The sequence below is a fragment of the Ceratotherium simum genome, chromosome 14, assembly GCF_057802395.1.
Source record: "Ceratotherium simum simum isolate JZ-2026a chromosome 14, ASM5780239v1, whole genome shotgun sequence".
Classification (NCBI taxonomy): Eukaryota; Metazoa; Chordata; class Mammalia; order Perissodactyla; family Rhinocerotidae; genus Ceratotherium; species Ceratotherium simum.
Genome location: NC_141913.1, coordinates 39,844,426 through 39,863,310, shown reverse-complemented (window position 1 = coordinate 39,863,310; position 18,885 = coordinate 39,844,426).

The following is an 18,885-nucleotide window of genomic DNA, read 5'->3' as shown; positions in this document are numbered from 1 at the left end:
AAGAAAAACCAATCATAAATGTTGGAGATGAAAAACACAATGAATGAGATAAAGGAAAATTTGGAGTCCTTAAATAACAGAGCTGATGTTATGGAGGATAGAATTAGCAGTTTAGAGGATAGGAACATAGAAATGCTTCAGATGGAGGAGGAGAGAGGACTGAGACTAAAAATAAATGAAGAAATTCTCTGAGAAATATCCAACCCAATTAAGAAATGCAACATAATGATTATAAGTATTCCAGAGGGAGAAGAGAAGAAGAAAGGAGCAGAGAGCTTGTTCAAAGAAATAGCTGAGAACTTCCCAAACCTGGGAAAGGAGTTGGAATTACAAGTAAAAGAAGCTAATAGAACTCCTAATTACATCAATGTAAAAAGACCTTCTCCAAGGCATATATTAGTAAAACTGGCAAAAGTCAATGACAAAGAAAAAACATAAAGGGCAGCAAGGCAGAAGAAAGTAACCTACAAAGGAACCCTGATCAGGCTTCCAGCAGATTTCTCAGTAGAAACCTTACAAGCTAGGAAAGAGTGGAATGATATATTCAAAATCCTGAAAGACAAAATCTTTCAGCCAAGAATACTCTGTCCAGTGAAAATATATTTCAGATATGATGGAGAAATAAAAACCTTCCCAGATAAACAAAAGCTTAGGGAGTTCATCACCACAAGACCCCCACCCCCTACAAGATATGATCAAGAAGGCCCTCACACCTGAAAAAAAAAGAAAGGGTTTACAAAGCCTTGAGCAAGGAGATAAATAGGCAGAAAAAATTAGAAAATTGCAACTCTCTATCAGAACAGGTTAGCAAACACTTAATTATAATATTAAAGATAAAGGGAAGGAAAACATCAAAAATAAATATAATCACTTCATTTTAACCACAAACTCACAACACAAAACGGAATAAGTTGTGACAACAATAACTTAGAAAGGGAAGAGGAAAGAGATGGAACCTACTTAGATTAAAGGAATAAGAGGCTATCAGGAAATAGACTATCTTGTCTACAAGATCTTTTATACAAACCTCACGGTAACCACTAAACAAAAAATCAGAATAGAGACACAGATGATAAATAAAGATAAAACTGAGAAAACCATCATAAAGAGCCATCAAACTGATCTGGCAGTCTGAAATACACAGAACGAGAAACAGGGGAAATACAGAACACCCAGAAAACAAAAGTGATAAAATGGCAGCATTAAGCCCTCATATATCAATAATCATTCTAAATGAAAATGAATTGAATTCCCCAATCAAAAGACACAGAGTGGCTGGATGGGTTAAAAAACAAGACCCAACAATATGCTGCCTCTAGGAAACACATCTCAGCTCTAAAGACAAACACAGGCTTAGAGTGAAGGGACAGAAGACAATACTCCAAGCTAATGGCAAACAAAAGAAAGCAGGTGTTGCCGTACTTATATTGGACAAAGTAGACTTCAAGATAAAAAATACAATATGAGACAAAGAGGGGCAGTATATAATGATCAAAGGGACACTCCATCAAGAGGACATAACACTTATAAATATATATGCACCTAACACAGGAGTACCAAAGTACATAAAGTAACTATTAATGGACCTAAAAGGAGATATTAACAGCAACACAATAATAGTAGGGAGACCTTAACACTGCACTTTCATCAATGGATAGATCAACCAGACAGAAAGTCAACAAGGAAATAGTGGAACTAAATGAAAAACTAGACCAGATGGATTTAATAGATATATATAGAACACTCTATTCCAAAACAGCAGAATACACATTCTTCGCAAGTGCACATGGAACATTCTCAAGGATAGACCATATGTTTGGAAACAAGGCAAGCCTCAATAAATTTAAGAAGACTGAAATCATATCAAGCATCTTTTCCAACCATAATTCTATGAAACTAGAAATCAACTACAAGAAAAAAGCTGAGAAAGTGACAAACATGTGGAGACTAAACAACACGCTCCTGATCAACCAATGGAACATTGAAGAAATTAAAGGAGAAATAAAAAAAAATCTGGAAACAAGTAAAAATGAAAATACACCATACCAACTCATATGGGATGCAGTAAAAGTTCTCCTAAGAGAGAAATTCATAGCAATTCAGAAAAACAAACAAGAAAAATCTCAAATAAGCAACCTTAAATTACACCTAATAGAACTAGAAAAAGAAGAACAAACAAAGCCCAAAGTCAGCAGAAGGAGGAAAATAAAAATAAGAGCAGGAATAAATGAAATTAAGACCAAAAAATTGTAGAAAGGATCAATGAAAATAAGAGCTGGTTCTTTGAGAAGATAAACAAAATTGACAAATCCTTAGCCAGACTCACTAAGAAAAAAAGAGAGAGGGCTCAAATAAATAAAATTAGAAATGAAAGAGGAGAAATTACAATGGATACCACAGAAATACAAAGGATTATAAGATAATACTATGAAAAACTATATGCCAATAATTTGGACAATCTAGAAGAGGTGGATAAATTCTTAGACTCATACAACCTCCCAAAACTGAATCAAGAAGAAATAGAGAATCTGAATAGACGAATCACAAGTAAAGAGATTGACACAGTAATCAAAAATGTCCCAAAAATAAAAGTCCAGGACCAGATGGCTTCTCTGGAGAATTCTACCAAACATTCAAAGAAGACTTAGTACCCATCCTTCTCAAACTATTCCAAAATATTGAAGAAGATGAAACACTTCCTAACACATTTTGCAAGGCCAACATCACCCTAATCCCAAAGCCAGACAAGGAAAACATAAAGAAGGAAAATTACAGGCCAATATCGCTGATGAACATAGATGCCGCTGATGAAAATAGATGCAAAAATCCTCAACAAAATAATGGCAAGCTGAATACAGCAATATATCAAAAGGATCATACACCATGATCAAATGGGATTTATACCAGGGACACAGGGATGGTCCAACATCCACAATCAATCAATGTGATACACCACATTAACAAAACAAGGAATAAAAACCACATGATCATCTCAATAGATGCTGAGAAAGCATTTGACAAGATCCAACATCCATTTATCATAAAAACTCTCAATAAAATGGGTATAGAAGAAAAGTACCTCAACATAACAAAGGCCATATGTGACAAACTCACAGCCAACATCATACTCAATGGGGAAAAACTGAAAGCCATCCCTCTGAGGACAGGAACAAGACAAGGGTGTCCACTCTTGCCACTCTTTTTCAACATAGTACTGGAGGTTTTGGCCAGAGCAATTGGGCAAGAAAAAGAAATAAAAGGTATCCAGATTGGCAAGGAAGAAGTGAAACTCTCACTGTTGCAGATGACATGATTTTATATATAGAAAACCCTAAAGAATCCATCAGAAAACTATTAGAAATAATCAACAAGTACAGCAAAGTTGCAGGGTACAAAATCAACTTACAAAAATCTGTTGCATTTCTATACTCTAATTACGAACTAACAGAAAGAGGACTCAAAAAGAGAATCCTATTTACAATCGCAACAAAAAGAATAAAATATCTAGGAACAAATTTAACCAAGGAGGTGAAAGACCTATACAATTCCCAACAACATTCTTCACGGAAATAGAACAAAGAATACTAAAATTCATATGGGACAACAAAAGACCCCAGATAGCTAAGCAATACTGAAAAAAAGAGAACAAAGCTGGACGCATCACAATCCCGGACTTCAAAATATGCTACAAAGCTATGGTAATCAAAACAACACGGTACTGGTACAAAAACAGACACAGAGATCAATGGAACAGAATTGAAAGCACAGAAATTAAACCACACATCTACAGGCAGCTAATCTTCGAGAAAGGAGCTAAGAATATACAATGGAGAAGGGAGAATCTCTTCAATAAATGGTGTTGGGAAAACTGAACAGCCACATGCAAAAGAATGAAAGTAGACTACTATCTTTTGCCATACACAAAAATTAACTCAAAATGGATTAAAGATTTGAAGGTAAGATGTGAAACCATAAAACTCCTAGAAGAAAATCTAGGCAGTACACTCTTTCACATCAGTCTTAGAAGGATCTTTTCAAATATCATGCCTACGCAGGCGAGGGAAACAAAAGAAAAAATAAACAAATGGGACTTCATCAGACTAAAGAGCTTCTGCAAGGCAAAGGAAACCATAAACAAAACGAAAAGACAACCCACCAATTGGGATAAAATATTTGCAAATCTTATATCCAACAAGGGTTAATCTCCAAAATAGATAAAGAACTCACACAACTGAACAACAAAAAAAAACTCAATCAAAAAATGGGCAGGGGGGAGTGACGTCAGCATCATGGCAGAGTGAGCTTTCCTGTAAACTCTTCCCCAGATAAGATACAACAAAAGGAACAGTCACAGACGAACAATGGAATCTTAGACAATGAAAAGCAAGATCGGAAAGATCCACACTGCCGCACATTTGAGAGTGGGACATGCTGGGCCCCCGGAGGAAGTGGGGAGAGGTAAGGAGAACTCCTCTCCTTCCCCATCAGATCAGCGATCCCAGTCCACGTGGCTCCCAGAGGCGGGGAAGGGGCGGCCCTCTGCAGGGAAACCGTAGCACTTCGGGCTCTCTCAGCCAGTGGGAAACTCCCACACAGATGCTATAGGGTACCATCAACATCTGAGCACCCCAGAGAGCAGATAACGAGGGGCAAATGAGAAGCCCCACACGCCACGGACCCAGCAGGCAAAAGAGAGAGCCCCCCGCCCTCCGCAAACCAGACCCTGCAGTTCAGCCTACCAGACCAGACCAAGTGGCCGGCGCATCACAGCGAACAGCTGCGGCAGAGCACTGGGGGCTCAGATTACACAGCCCTTTACCGCCACACAGTGGCCGCAGGTGGAAATTGCAACCAGATATTTCCAGGAAGAGGAAAAACAAAGCCAATACAGGAACTACAATGCAAAGGTACATGAAATCACCAGACCAGAAGCAAAATGACAAGCACCCAGAAACCAACCCCCAAGACACAGAAATCCATAATCTAAATGACAGAGATTTCAAAATAGCTATCATAAAAACACTCAACGAAATACGAGACAACACAGACAAACAGTTCAATGAGATTAGGAGTTTCTTCACAAAAGAGATTGAAATCATAAAGAAAAACCAATCAGTGCTGATGGAGATGAAGAACACAATGGAGGAGATAAAGGAGAATCTGGAATCTTTAAAGAACAGAGCTGACAATATGGAGGAAAGAATTAGCACTTTAGAGGATAGGAATACAGATATGCTCCAGATGGAAGAGGAGAGAGAACTAAGACTAAAAAGAAATGAAGAAAGTCTCCGAGAAATATCTGACTCTATTAGGAAATGTAACATAAGAATTATAGGTATTCCTGAGGGAGAAGAGAGGGAAAGAGGAACAGAGAGCCTATTCAAGGAAATAATAGCTGAGAATTTCCCATATCTGGGGAAGGAACAGGAAATACCAGTAAGTGAAGCCAACAGATCACCTAAATACATCAACAGGCCAAGGTCCACTCCACGACATCTAGTGGTAAGGCTGGCCAAAGTCAATAACAAAGAAACAATATTAAGGGCAGCTACATAAAAACAAAAAATAACGTACAAAGGAACTCCCATCAGGCTCTCAGCGGATTTCTCAAGAGAAACTTTACAGGCTAGGAGAGACTGGAATGATATATTCAAAATACTGAAAGACAAAAACTTTCAGCCAAGAATACTCTATCCAGCAAAAATATCCTTCAAATATGATGGAGAAATAGTAACTCTCCCAGATAAACAAAAGCTAAGGGAGTTCATGGCCACGAGACCCCCACTACAAGAAATATTCAAGAACGCCCTCAAGCCTGAAAAAAAGAAGAGAAAGGGAGTACAAAGCTTGGAGCAAGGAGAAAAATAGGTAGACAAACTCAGAAAAATAGTAGATCTTTACCTGAATAGGTTAGAAACCACTTAAATAACAAAACCAAGATCAAAGGAAGGAATTCACCAAAAATAAATTTAACCTCATCACTGTAAACACACACCCACAACACAAGATAGAATAAGGTATAACAAGAACGACTTAGAAGGGGAAGAGGAAAGTGATTGAATTGACTTAGTATAAGGAAATAGGAGGCCATAAAATAATGGACTATCTCATACACAAGATTTTTTACACAAACCTCAAGGTAACCACTAAACAAATAATCAAAACAAAATCACATATGATAAACAAAGAGAAAACTAGAAGAGTCATAAGACAGAACAACCAAACTGAATTGGCAGTCCGAAACAAAATATCAATAATTACCCTAAATGTAAATGGATTGAACTCTCCAATCAAAAGATACAGAGTGGCAGGATGGATTAAAAAGCAAGACCCAACAATATGCTGCCTCCAGGAAACACATGTCTGCTCTAAAGATAAGCACAGGCTCAGAGTGAAAGGATGGAAGACAATACTCCAAGCTAATGGCAAACAAAAGAAAGCAGGTGTTGCCATACTCATATCAGACAAAATAGTCTTCAAGATAAAACAGGTTAAGAGAGACAAAGAAGGGAAATATATAATGATAAAAGGGACACTCCACCAAGAAGACATATCACTTATAAATATATATGCACCCAACATAGGAGCACCAATGTACATAAAGCAACTAATAACAAACCTAAAAGGAGACATTAACAACAACACAATAATAGTAGGGGATCTTAATACCCCACTTACTTCAATGGATAGATCATCCAGACAAAAAGTCAATAAAGAAATAGTAGACTTAAATGAAAAACTGGACGGAATGGACCTAGTAGACATATACAGAGCACTCCATCCAAAAACAGCTGACTACACATTCCTCTCAAGCACTCACGGAACATTCTCAAGGATAGACCATATGTTGGGAAACAAAGCAAGCCTCAATAAATTTAAGAACATTGAAATCATAACAAGCACCTTTTCAGACCATAAGGCTATGAAACTGGAAATGAACCATGAAAAAAAAATTGGGAAAGTGACAAAAATGTGGAGATTAAACAACATGCTACTGAACAACCGATGGATCATTGATGAAATTAAAGGAGAAATCAAAAACTATCTGGAAACAAACGAAAATGAAAATATGCCATGCCAAACCATATGGGATGCAGCAAAAGCGGTCCTGAGAGGGAAACTCATAGCGATACAAACCCACCTTAACAACCAAGAAAAAGCCCAAATAGGCAACCTTAAATTACACCTAACAGAACTAGAAAAAGAAGAACAAACAAAGCCCAAAGTCAGCAGAAGGAGAGAAATAATAAAAATCAGAGCAGAAATAAATGAAATTGAGACCAACAAAACAGTAGAAAGGATTAATGAAACAAAGAGTTGGTTCTTTGAGAAGATAAACAAAATCGACAAACCCTTAGCCAGGCTTACTAAGAAAAAAAGAGAAAAAGCTCAAAGTAAATAAAATTAGAAATGAAAGAGGAGAAATTACAATGGATACCATGGAAATACAGAGGATTATAAGAGAATACTATGAGAAATTATATGCCAACAAATTGGAAAATCTAGAAGAAATGGATAAATTCTTAGACTCATACAACCTCCCAAAACTGAACCAAGAAGAAATGGAGAATCTGAATAGACCAATCACAAGTAAAGAGATTGAAATAGTAATCAAAAACCTCCCAAAAAATAAAAGTCCAGAACCAGATGGCTTCTCCGGTGAATTTTACCAAACATTCAAAGAAGATTTAATACCCATCCTTCTCAAACTATTCCAAAAAATAGAGGAAGATAGAACACTTCCTAAATCATTCTATGAAGCCAACATCACCTTGATACCAAAGCCAGACAAAGACAATACAAAGAAGGAAAATTACAGGCCAATATCACTAATGAACATAGATGCAAAAATCCTCAACAAAATATTGGCAAACCAAATACAGCAACACATTAAAAAGATCATACACCATGATCAAGTGGGATTTATACCAGGGACACAGGGATGGTTCAACATCCGCAAATCAATCAACATGATACATCACATCAACAAAACAAAGAATAAAAACCACATGGTCATCTCAATAGGCGCAGAGAAGGCATTTGACAAGATACAACATCCATTTATGATAAAAACTCTCAACAAAATGAGAATAGAAGGAAAGTACCTCAACATAATAAAGGCAATTCATGACAAACCCACAGCCAACATCATACTCAACGGGGGAAGACTGAAAACCATTCCTCTGAGAACAGGAATGAGGCAGGGCTGCCCACTCTCACCACTCCTGTTCATCATAGTACTGGATGTTTTGGCCAGAGCAATTAGGCAAGAAAAAGGAATAAAAGGAATCCAAATAGGTAATGAAGAAGTGAAACTCTCACTATTTGCAGATGACATGATTTTATATATAGAAAATCCTAAAGAATCCATTGGAAAACTATTAGAAATAATCAACAACTACAGCAAAGTTGCAGGGTACAAAATAAATCTACAAAAATCAGTAGCATTTCTGTATGCTAATAATGAACTAACAGAAAGAGAGCTCAAAAAGATAATACCATTTACAATTGCATCAAAAAGAATAAAATACCTAGGAATAAATCTTACCAAGGAGGTGAAAGACCTATACAATGAAAACTACAAGACATTATTGGAAGAAATCAATGACGACATAAAGCAATGGAAAGACATCCCATGCACATGGATTGGAAGAATAAACATAGTTAAAATGTCTATATTACCTAAAGAAATCTACAGATTCAATGCAATCCCAATCAGAATTCCAATGACACTCTTCATGGAAATAGAAAAAAGAATACTAAAATTCATATGGGGCAACAAAAGACTCTGAATAGCTGAAGCAATCCTAAGAAAAAAGAACAAAGCAGGAGGCATCACAATCCCTGACTTCAAAACATACTACAAAGCAATAGTAATCAAAACAGCATAGTACTGGTACAAAAACAGACACAGAGATCAATGGAACAGAATTGAAAGCCCAGAAATAAAACCACACATATAAGGACAGCGAATTTTTGACAAAGGAGCTAAGAACATACAATGGAGAAAGGAAAGTTTCTTCAATAAATGGTGTTGGGAAAACTGGACAGCCACACGCAAAAGAATGAAAGTGGACCATCTGCTATCACCATTCACAAAAATTAACTCAAAATGGATCAAAGACCTGAAAGTGAGACCTGAAACTATAAAACCCATAGAAGAAAATATAGGCAACACACTATTTGACATTGGTCATAAAGGAATCTTTTCAGTTGACGTGCCTACCCAGACTAGGGAAACTAAAGAAAAAACAAACAAGTGGGACTTTATCAGATTAAAGAGCTTCTACAAGACAAATGAAACCAGAATCAAGATGAACAGACAACCCACCAGCTGGGAGAGAATATTTGCAAAACATACATCTGACAAGGGATTGATCTTCATAATATATAAAGAACTCACACAACTGAACAACAAAAAAACAAACAACCCGATCGAAAAATGGGCAAAGGAAATGAACAGACACTTCTCCAAAGAAGATATACAGATGGCCAATAGGCACATGAAAAGATGTTCAACATCACTAATCATCAGGGAAATGCAAATCGAAACAACACTAAGATGTCACCTCACGCCCGTTAGAATGGCTATAATCACCAAGACAAAAAACAACAAATGTTGGAGAGGATGTGGAGAAACAGGACGCCTCATACACAGCTGGTGGGAATGCAAACTAGTGCAGCCTCTATGGAAAACGGTATGGAGATTCCTCAAAGAATTAAAAACAGAGATGCCCTATGATCCAGCGATCCCACTACTGGGAATCTATCCAACAAACCTGAAATCAACAACCCAAAGAGGCTTATGCACCCCTATGTTCATTGCAGCATTATTCACCATAGCCAAGAAGTGGAAGCAACCTAAGTGTCCCTTGACTGATGATTGGATTAAGAAAATGTGGTATGTATATACAATGGAATACTACTCAGCCATAAAAAAAGACAAAATCGTCCCATTTGCAACAACATGGATGGGCCTGGAGGGTATTATGTTAAGTGAAGTAAGCCAGAAAGACAAACACTGTACGATCTCACTCATATGAGGAATATAAACCAACACATGGACATAGAAAACTGTATTGTGGTTACCAGGGGCAATGGGGGTGGGGGGTGGGCACAAGGGGTGAAGGGAGACATACATATGGTGATGGACAAACAAAAATGTACAACCCAAAATTTCACAATGTTAAAAACTATTAAAACATCAATAAAAAAAAATGGGCAGAGGATATGAACAGACATTTTTCCAAAGAAGATATACAGATGGCCAACAGGCACATGAAAAGATGTTCGACATCAGGGAACATCAGGGAAATGTTATTCATCAGGGAAATGCAAATCAAAACTACAATGAGATATCACCTTACACTTGTTAGAATGGTTATAATTACCAAGACAAAAAATAACCAGTGTTGGAGAGGATGTGGAGAAAACGGAACCCTCATACACTGCTGGTGGGAATGCAAACTGGTGCAGCCACTATGGAAAACAGTATGGAGATTTCACAAAAAATTAAAAATTGAAATACCATACTACCCAGCTATTCCACTGCTGGCTATTTATCCAAAGAACTTTAAATCAACAATTCAAAGAGACTTATACACCCCTATGTTCATTGCAGTATTATTCACAATAGCCAAGATGTGGAAGCAACCCAAGTGCCATTGACTGATGATTGGGTAAAGAAGATGTGGTATACTATGCAGAAATAGAAGTACAATGATGTACACCTGAAATTTTTACAATGTTATAAACCAATGTTACTGCAATAAACAAAAAATTAAAAAAAAAAAAAAAAAAAGAAGATGTGGTATATATATATATACCATGGACTACTACTCAGCCATAAAAAAAGCCAAAATCATCCCATTTGCAACAACATGGATGGAATTTGAGGGTATTATGTTAAGCAAAATAAGCCAGACAGAGAAAGACAAACACCATATGATTTCACTCATATGTTGAAGACAAACAAACACATGGACAAAGAGAACAGATTAGTGGTTACCAGAGGGGAAGGGGGTTGGAGGTGGGCACAAGGGGTAAAGGGGCACATATGTATGGCAACCGACAAATAATAATGTACAATTGAAATTTCACAATGTTATAAACTATTATGACCTCAATAAAATAAAATTGAATTAAATTAAAAAAAAACAACAGATTGTATGGGGGAATAAAAAAAAGAAAGATAATGTATCACTGTTTAAACAAAATTAACAACAACGTAGTGTGGGATTTATAACATACGTAAAAATAAAATATATGACCACAATACATAAAGGATGGGAGGGGGGAAATGGAAGTAAGGTTCTTACCTTGTAAGTGAAGTAATATAATCTTATTTAAAGGTATACTGTGTTAGTTAAAGATATATATTTTAAACCCTAAAAATAAAAACTACTAAAAATACAACCAGGTAGCACTTACAAGCCAATAGTGGAGAAATAATGGAATTCTATAAAATACTACATCAATCCAAAAGAAGTCAGGAATAGAGAGGGAAAGAGCAAAGAACAGATGGAATAAATAGAAAACAAATAACAAGATGGTAGTTTTAAACCCAACTATATCGATAATTATATTAAATATAAAGGGTCTAAATACTCCAAATAAAAGAGAGAGATGGTCAAGCTGGATTAAAAAAGCAAGACCTACCTATAAGTAAATGGATGAGAAAAGATATCCCATGCACACAAATCAGAAGAAATGGAGTTCCACATTAACACCAGAAAAAGTACTTTTCAGAGCAAAGAATATCATCAGGATAAAGAGAGACATTTCATCATCGAACTGTCAATTCATTAAGAGGATATAACAATTCCTAAATGTAAACATACCTAATAATAGAGCTTCAAAACATGTACAGTCAATTAATATTTTTGTTTATTTGATTTTAATTTTTTTAAATAAAGTTTCAGATTTACAGAAAATTTGTGAAGACAGTTTAAAGAGTTCCCATATACTTTCCATCCACTTTCTCCTATTATTAACATCTTACATTAGAATAATACATTTGTTACAATTAATGAAATGATATTGATACATTATTACTAACTAAAGTCCACGCTTGATTCAGATTTCCTTAGTTTTTACCCAATGTCCTTTTTCTGTTCCACGAGCCCATCCAGGATACTACATTATATCTAATCATCACGTCACCTTAGGCTCTGCTTGGCTGTGACACTTTCTCAGACTTTCCTTGTTTTTGATGACCTTGACAGTTTTGAAGAATACTGATATTTTACAGAATGCCCCTCAAATGGGATTTGTCTGATGTTTAGGGGTGAAAGACCAAAGAAGTAAAGTGCCATTTTCACCACGTCATATTGAGGACACAGCATATCAGCGTGATTCATCACTCTTGATGTGAACCTTGATCACTTGGCTGAGGTAATTTTTGACAGGTTCCTCCACTGTAAAGTTACTTGCTCAATTAATTTTTGACAAAGATGCCAAAGTAATTTAATGGGTGAAACAGAAAGACTTTTCAATAAATGGTGCTTTAATAACTGGATATTCTTATGGGAAAAAACCTTGACTTATCTCACAGCCTATATGAAAATTAACTTGAAATGTATCATAGACCTAAATGTAAAAAGTAAAACTATAAAACTTCTGTAAGAAAACATAGAAGAAAATCCTCGTGATTATGACATAGGCAAAGACTTCTTAGGACACAAATAGCACAAATGATAAATGAAAAGCTTGATAAATTTGACTTAAAATTTAAAAACTGCTCTTTGAAAGATCCTATGAAGAATATGAAAAAGCAAGTCACAGATTGGGAGAAAATATTCACAATACATATATCTCATATAGATCTTTATATAGAATATATTTAAAAATCTTACAATTCAATTAGAAGGCAAACAATCCAATTTTTTTAATGGCAAAAGATTTAAACACACTCACAAAAAAAGATATATAAATGGCCAATAAGTACATGAAAAGATGCTCAACATCATTAGTCATCAAGGAAATGCAAACTAAAACCACAATGAGATACCACTACATACTCACTAGCATAGGTAAAATTGAAAAAACCCACAATATCGGGGAATGGTGAGGATGTGGAACAACTAAAATTTTCATAATTTTTGGTAGGAAAGTAAAATGAAGCAACCACTTTGGAAAAGAGTTTGGTACTTTCTTAAAATGTTCAACATATACTTAGCATAAAAGCAATCAATTTGAAATAAAAACAGATATCCATCCAAAGACTTATACATAAATGTTCATAGCAACCTTATGCATAATAGTGGAAAACTGAAAACAACCTTCACATTTTACCAAAATATTAGGTTTCTGACATTCTTAAGTGCCTCCAGGTAGGCTGGTTCAATGAAGAACCTATTAAGTTGAAAATCAGAAATAGTGACAAATGCATCCTCCACGTATTATTTTGTGGATTATTCCTGGGCAAGATTTTAGCTGTCATGCCCCAATAACAAGTTGGGAACAACCTACTAATTACATATGACAAGTACCATTCTAGGCACAACCAAAAACACAAACTAGTTCAAATCATGATTCCTCCCTTAGCATCTGAGCTCCCCAGTCTCGAGGAATTCTTGCCTTCCTGGGTAGAGCCCATGGCCCACTATAGAAGTAGAAGCAAATACTTGCTTTCCCAGCCTCTCTTGCAGCCAGGATGTGGACAAATGATCTGGGCTCTCCAACCAGGTGTACCTGACACGGACTTTGCTTTGTAGGCTACCAAAAAGACGTGGGGACTGGGAAGAATCTGTGCTGGCAAAGGTGGCTGTGGCACGGGCAGTTACCTCCAGGTTCCAGAGGCAGCAGTCAGGGCCCAGTGTGGGTGGCGCTGGCAAAGCTGGCTGCCGTGTCAGGGCCCAGCAGACCAGTTCTGCAGTGTGATACAGGCAGTGCCTGCCTCTGTGGACTTCAAGCCCACATCTCCTGCTCTAGCTGAGATTCTAAGTACTAAGTCAGATCCTTTTAATAAATTCCTTTTCTGCGTAAATGAGGCAGAGTTGGTTTCTTTGCTTACAGGATAAACCACGTCCTTCAGGAACTCACACTCTAGACAAGATGCTTACACAGACTCCCTGAAAACAAGAGGAAACAAAAAAGATAGTATTACACAAGTACCAAACTGGAGAGAATAAGTTAGAAGCTCAGAAGCAAGAGGGATCGCTCAGTGATTCAGGAATTTTCAGAAGAGAAGCTTAGCGTGGGAGAACAATCAGAAAAGTAGGAAGTGGGTGGTGTCCCCTCCCTGTGGCCACGTGGCTGTGAGACCTGCAGGCCCAAGGACCACCTGCTGCCCCAGACTGCTCGTGGCCCAGAACAACATCAGAGCATCCCTTTCTCTTCAGAGCCAGAGCTTCTGAGCAGCACCGTGCTGAGCTGGGGTTCACTTCGAGCAGCTTCTTGGGGCTCACTCACCGAGCAACTCCATGTGACCTGAAGAATCTGCTGATAACCTCGTTCCAGGGAAAACAGCCCCACAGCAATAAGTTCTTTCCAGATGTGTCTATTTCCTGGAGATCAGCCTGGTATGAAAGCTACACAGAACTGAGAGGGACACAGCTCATTTCCAGTCCAGCAATCAACCCAACTGATTGAGCATCTGAAACATACAACTATGGGCTAGATTTCGTGTGTGGAACACGAAGTGTGAACTACACCCCATGCTCTCTGGGAACTCACAGTGTGGTCGGAGAGAGAGCTGGCTCACCTAACCACAGTTGGCTAGAACAAACAGGAGGTGAGGAAGGAGGCTCTGAAGAGCCCTGTAGGCCTCTTTCCAGCCAAGGTAGGCTTTCCGGGGCTCTGTCCTATGTGAACACCAGAGGGGACAGCAGCAGTCACAGGTATCTCGGCCCTGCCCTCTCCCTGTGTTTCTGTGATCCGAGCTGTTCCTGCTATCTGCCTAAGATGGCCACTGGGGCAGCCAGCTGCTTGCCATGCAGTCCTGCGGGTTTTCCTCAAGTAAGGGTTTCCCCAAGGCCCCAGCAGCCCTGGGCACCCACACCCACAAGAGATTTGTAAAAGGTTGTTTCTGCCACAACTGTTCTGGTTCTGAAGGTGGGGAGTGAGTTGGTGGGTGTTCATTTTATTATTACACTCCATATCTTATATATATTATGTTCATTCATTTTTATTTAACAAGTATTACAGGATATTTAATTAAAAGTTTTACCTTCAAGAACTATAGCGAATGGAGATGTTTACAAAGTTATAAGGAATCTTGGAAAGCACATTACTAGCAAGCAGTGGACGCACTGAGTACAGTGGGGCGCTCATCGATGGGCTACCGCTACTGCCTATCCTGACTCCTGGTGGTAGACTGGGTTAGACGCCACACCAGGCTATTCTGATTCCAAGCTGATGATGCCAGCCGTCACTGCTGCCAGGACTAGGGGGTGGATTCTGTCCCTACTGGAACCCCTGCACCCCGGTCCCATCACCTAGCTGCCTGTGGAGGGGCATGGCCACCTTCCCTATTTTAAACCCCTTCCTGCACCTTCTGCTAAGTTTTTGTTGCGGGATGCCTTCAGCTTTACCCACTTCTCTAAGTTTTCACTGTAAACTCAATAAAGTGTCATATCCCCCACCTCCCACCTTCACCTTCTGCTCCCAAGGAAGTAATCCTCAAGAATCCTATCACTAACGGTGAAGAGACGTCCATGGATGACAGCTATGAGGCAGGCCTCGTCCACATTGGAGCAGTAAGACAGAGGACCACCTCCAGAAAAGTGATTAATTGATGGAACCGAAAGGTTATCTGAGGTGACTGACCATCATAAAAGGAATTGAATCATTCTGTTGCAAAGTTTGGGGCTAAAATAAGAGTACATAGAAAAATAAGCAAATTAAAACATTGAGGCAATTAACTTCAGGAAAAAAGCAAAAATAAAAAAAGTTATACAAGAAAAGAAAATGTACAGCAAGTGGCTCAGTTGTGAATATTGAATTAATCAAAAGTTATGATTTAATTCTATCAGTGAACGGGTAATAATGGTGGTAATGATGATGTGAGAGAGCTAAATCCTCATTTTTCAGAGTAGGAAGTCAATAGATGTCTAAATAAAAACACAAATCAAGAAATGGAAACATGAGTATGCTATTTAGAAAGATGGAGGTAGACCCAGAAAAAGAGCTAAGAAACAGGAACGGGAGTAGGGACAGGTGAGGTAAGAGACACTATTATTATAAGCCTCATAGTAATGACTTTTTAAAAATTAAACTTTTTATTTTGAGATAATTATAGAGTCACATGCAGTTGTAAGAAATGATACAGAGAAATTCCCAATATTAACATCTTGCTAAATTATAGTGCAACACCACACTGGTTATCCACATTCATACAGTCAAGATACACATTTCCATCACTACAAGGGTCCCTCTATTACCGTTATAGTCACGCCCACTGACCTCCCATTCCAGGCCCTCCTCAGCTCTTGGCAACCACTAATCTGGTCTCCATTTCTGTAATTTCGTCATTTCTAGAATGTTCTATAATTGGAATAATTTGCAATCTTTTGGGATTGTCTTTTTTCACTCAGCAGCATACTCTGGAGAGTCATCCAGGTGGCTGCCTGTATCAATAGTCTGCTCCTTTTTCTTGTGAGTAGTATTCCATGGTGTGGGTGTATCACAGTTTGTTTAACCATTCATCTGTTGAAGAACATCTGGGTTGTTTCCAGTTTTTAGCTATTACAAATAAAGCTGCTATAAACATTCAGGTACAGGTTTTTTGTGTGAACATAAGTTGTCAGTTCTCTGGGATAAATGCCGAGGAGTGCAATTGGTGGGCTATGTGGTAGCTGCATGTGTAGTTTTTTTTTTTAAAAGACACTGCCAAAGTGTTTTCCAGAGTGGCTGTACCATTTTACATTCCCACCAGCAATACACGTGGTCCATTTTCCCTGCATCTCCACTAGCATATGATGATGTCACTATTTTTTATTTTACCCATTCTGAGCTATCATCATGGTTTTAACTTGCATTTCTCTAATGGCTGGTGATGTTGAACACCTTTTCATATACTTATTTGCCATTTGTATATCCTCTTCAGTGAAATGTCTCTTCATGTCTTTTGCCCATTTTATAATTGGATTGTTTATTTGTTGTTGAGTTTTGAGAATTCTTTACATATTCTAGACACTAGTCCTTATCAGATAGGTGGCTTGCAAATATTTTCTCCCAGTCTGTAACTTGTCGTTTCATCCTCTTAACAGGGTCTTTCACAGAGAAAACATTTTTAATTTTGATGAAATTCAATTTATCAATTTTTCCATTTATGCATCATGCTTTTGGTGTCAAGTCTAAGAACTTCCTGCTTAATCCTAGATCCCAAAGATTTTCTTTCTAAATGTTTTATAATTTCAGGTTTTACATGTAAGTCTGTGACTCATTTTTAATTAATTTTTCTATAAAGTGTTTAAGACTTGGGTCAAAGTTCGTTTTTTTGGTCTATGTGTGTCATTTATCCATCACTGTTTAGTGACAAGGCTATCTTTTCTCCATTGAATTGCTTTTTGCACCTTTGTCAAAAGTTAGTTGTGTATATTTCTGTGGGTCTATATCTGGGTTCTCTATTCTGTTCCATTGATCTGTGTATCTCTCTCTCCAGTACCAACCAGTCTTGATGATCATAGCTATATATCTTGAATTTGGGTAGACTAATTCTTCCTACTTTATTCTTCCTTATCAAAATTGTCTTAGCTATTTTGTTTGCCTTTCCACATAAATTTTAGAATAATCCTGTTTATATCTACAAAAAAATCTTGCTGAGATTTTGATGGGAATCACATTAAACCCATATATCAATCTAGGGAGAATTGACATCTTTACTCTGTTGAGTGTTCCAATCCATGAAAACATGGACTGTTTCTTCATTTACTTAGATCTTCTTTGATTTATTTCATCAGTATTTGCAGGTTTTAGCATACAAGTCCTATATATGTTTGTTAGATTTATACTTGTTTCTTTTTTAAGTGATTGTAAATAGTATTGTATTTTAATGTCACTGTCCACATGTTCATTGCTTATAATAAAACTATAATTGACTTGTGTATGTAAATTTTGTATTCAGTGACCTCAATAGACTCACTTATTAGTTCTAGTTTTTAAAATACATTTCTTGGGATTTTCTACATAGACAATCACGTCATCTGCATATAGGGACTGTTTTATTTCTTCCTTTCCGATCTGTATGTGGTTTATTTCCTTTTCTTGCCGTATTACACTGGCTAGAACTTTCAGCACTATGTTGGATATGAGTAGTGAGAGCAGACATCCTTGACTTGTTCCCAGTCTTAGGTGGAAAGCACTCAGTTTTTCACCATTAAGTATAATGTTAGCTAGAGGTTTTTTTGTAGATGCTCTTTTATCAACTTGAGGAAATCCCTCTATTCCTATTTTTCTGAGTTTTTATCATGAATGGGTGTTGTATTTTGTCACATGCTTTGTCTGCACAGTTTTCTTTAGTCTGATAATGTGGTGGTTAGATTGATTTTCAAATATTGAACCAGCTTGGCATTCCTAGAATAAACCCCACTTGGTCATGGTGTATAGTTCTTTTTTGTATGTTGAATTCTATTTGCTACTATTTTGTTAGGGATTTTTTGCATGTATATTCATAAGGGATAATTCGTCTGTAGTTTTCTTTTTTTGTATTGTCTTTGTCTGGTTTTGTATCAGGGTAATACTAGCTTCATAAAGTGAATTGGGAAGTGTTCTCCTATTTTCTGGAACAGACTGTGCACTTGGTGTTAATTCTTCTTTGTTTAGTAGAATCTCTAGTGAAACCATCTGAGACTGGCGATTTCTTTTTTGGGATTTTAAAATTAATTCAATTTCCTTATAGGGTTACTCAATCTATTTCATATTGGGTGAGTTGTGGTAGTTTGC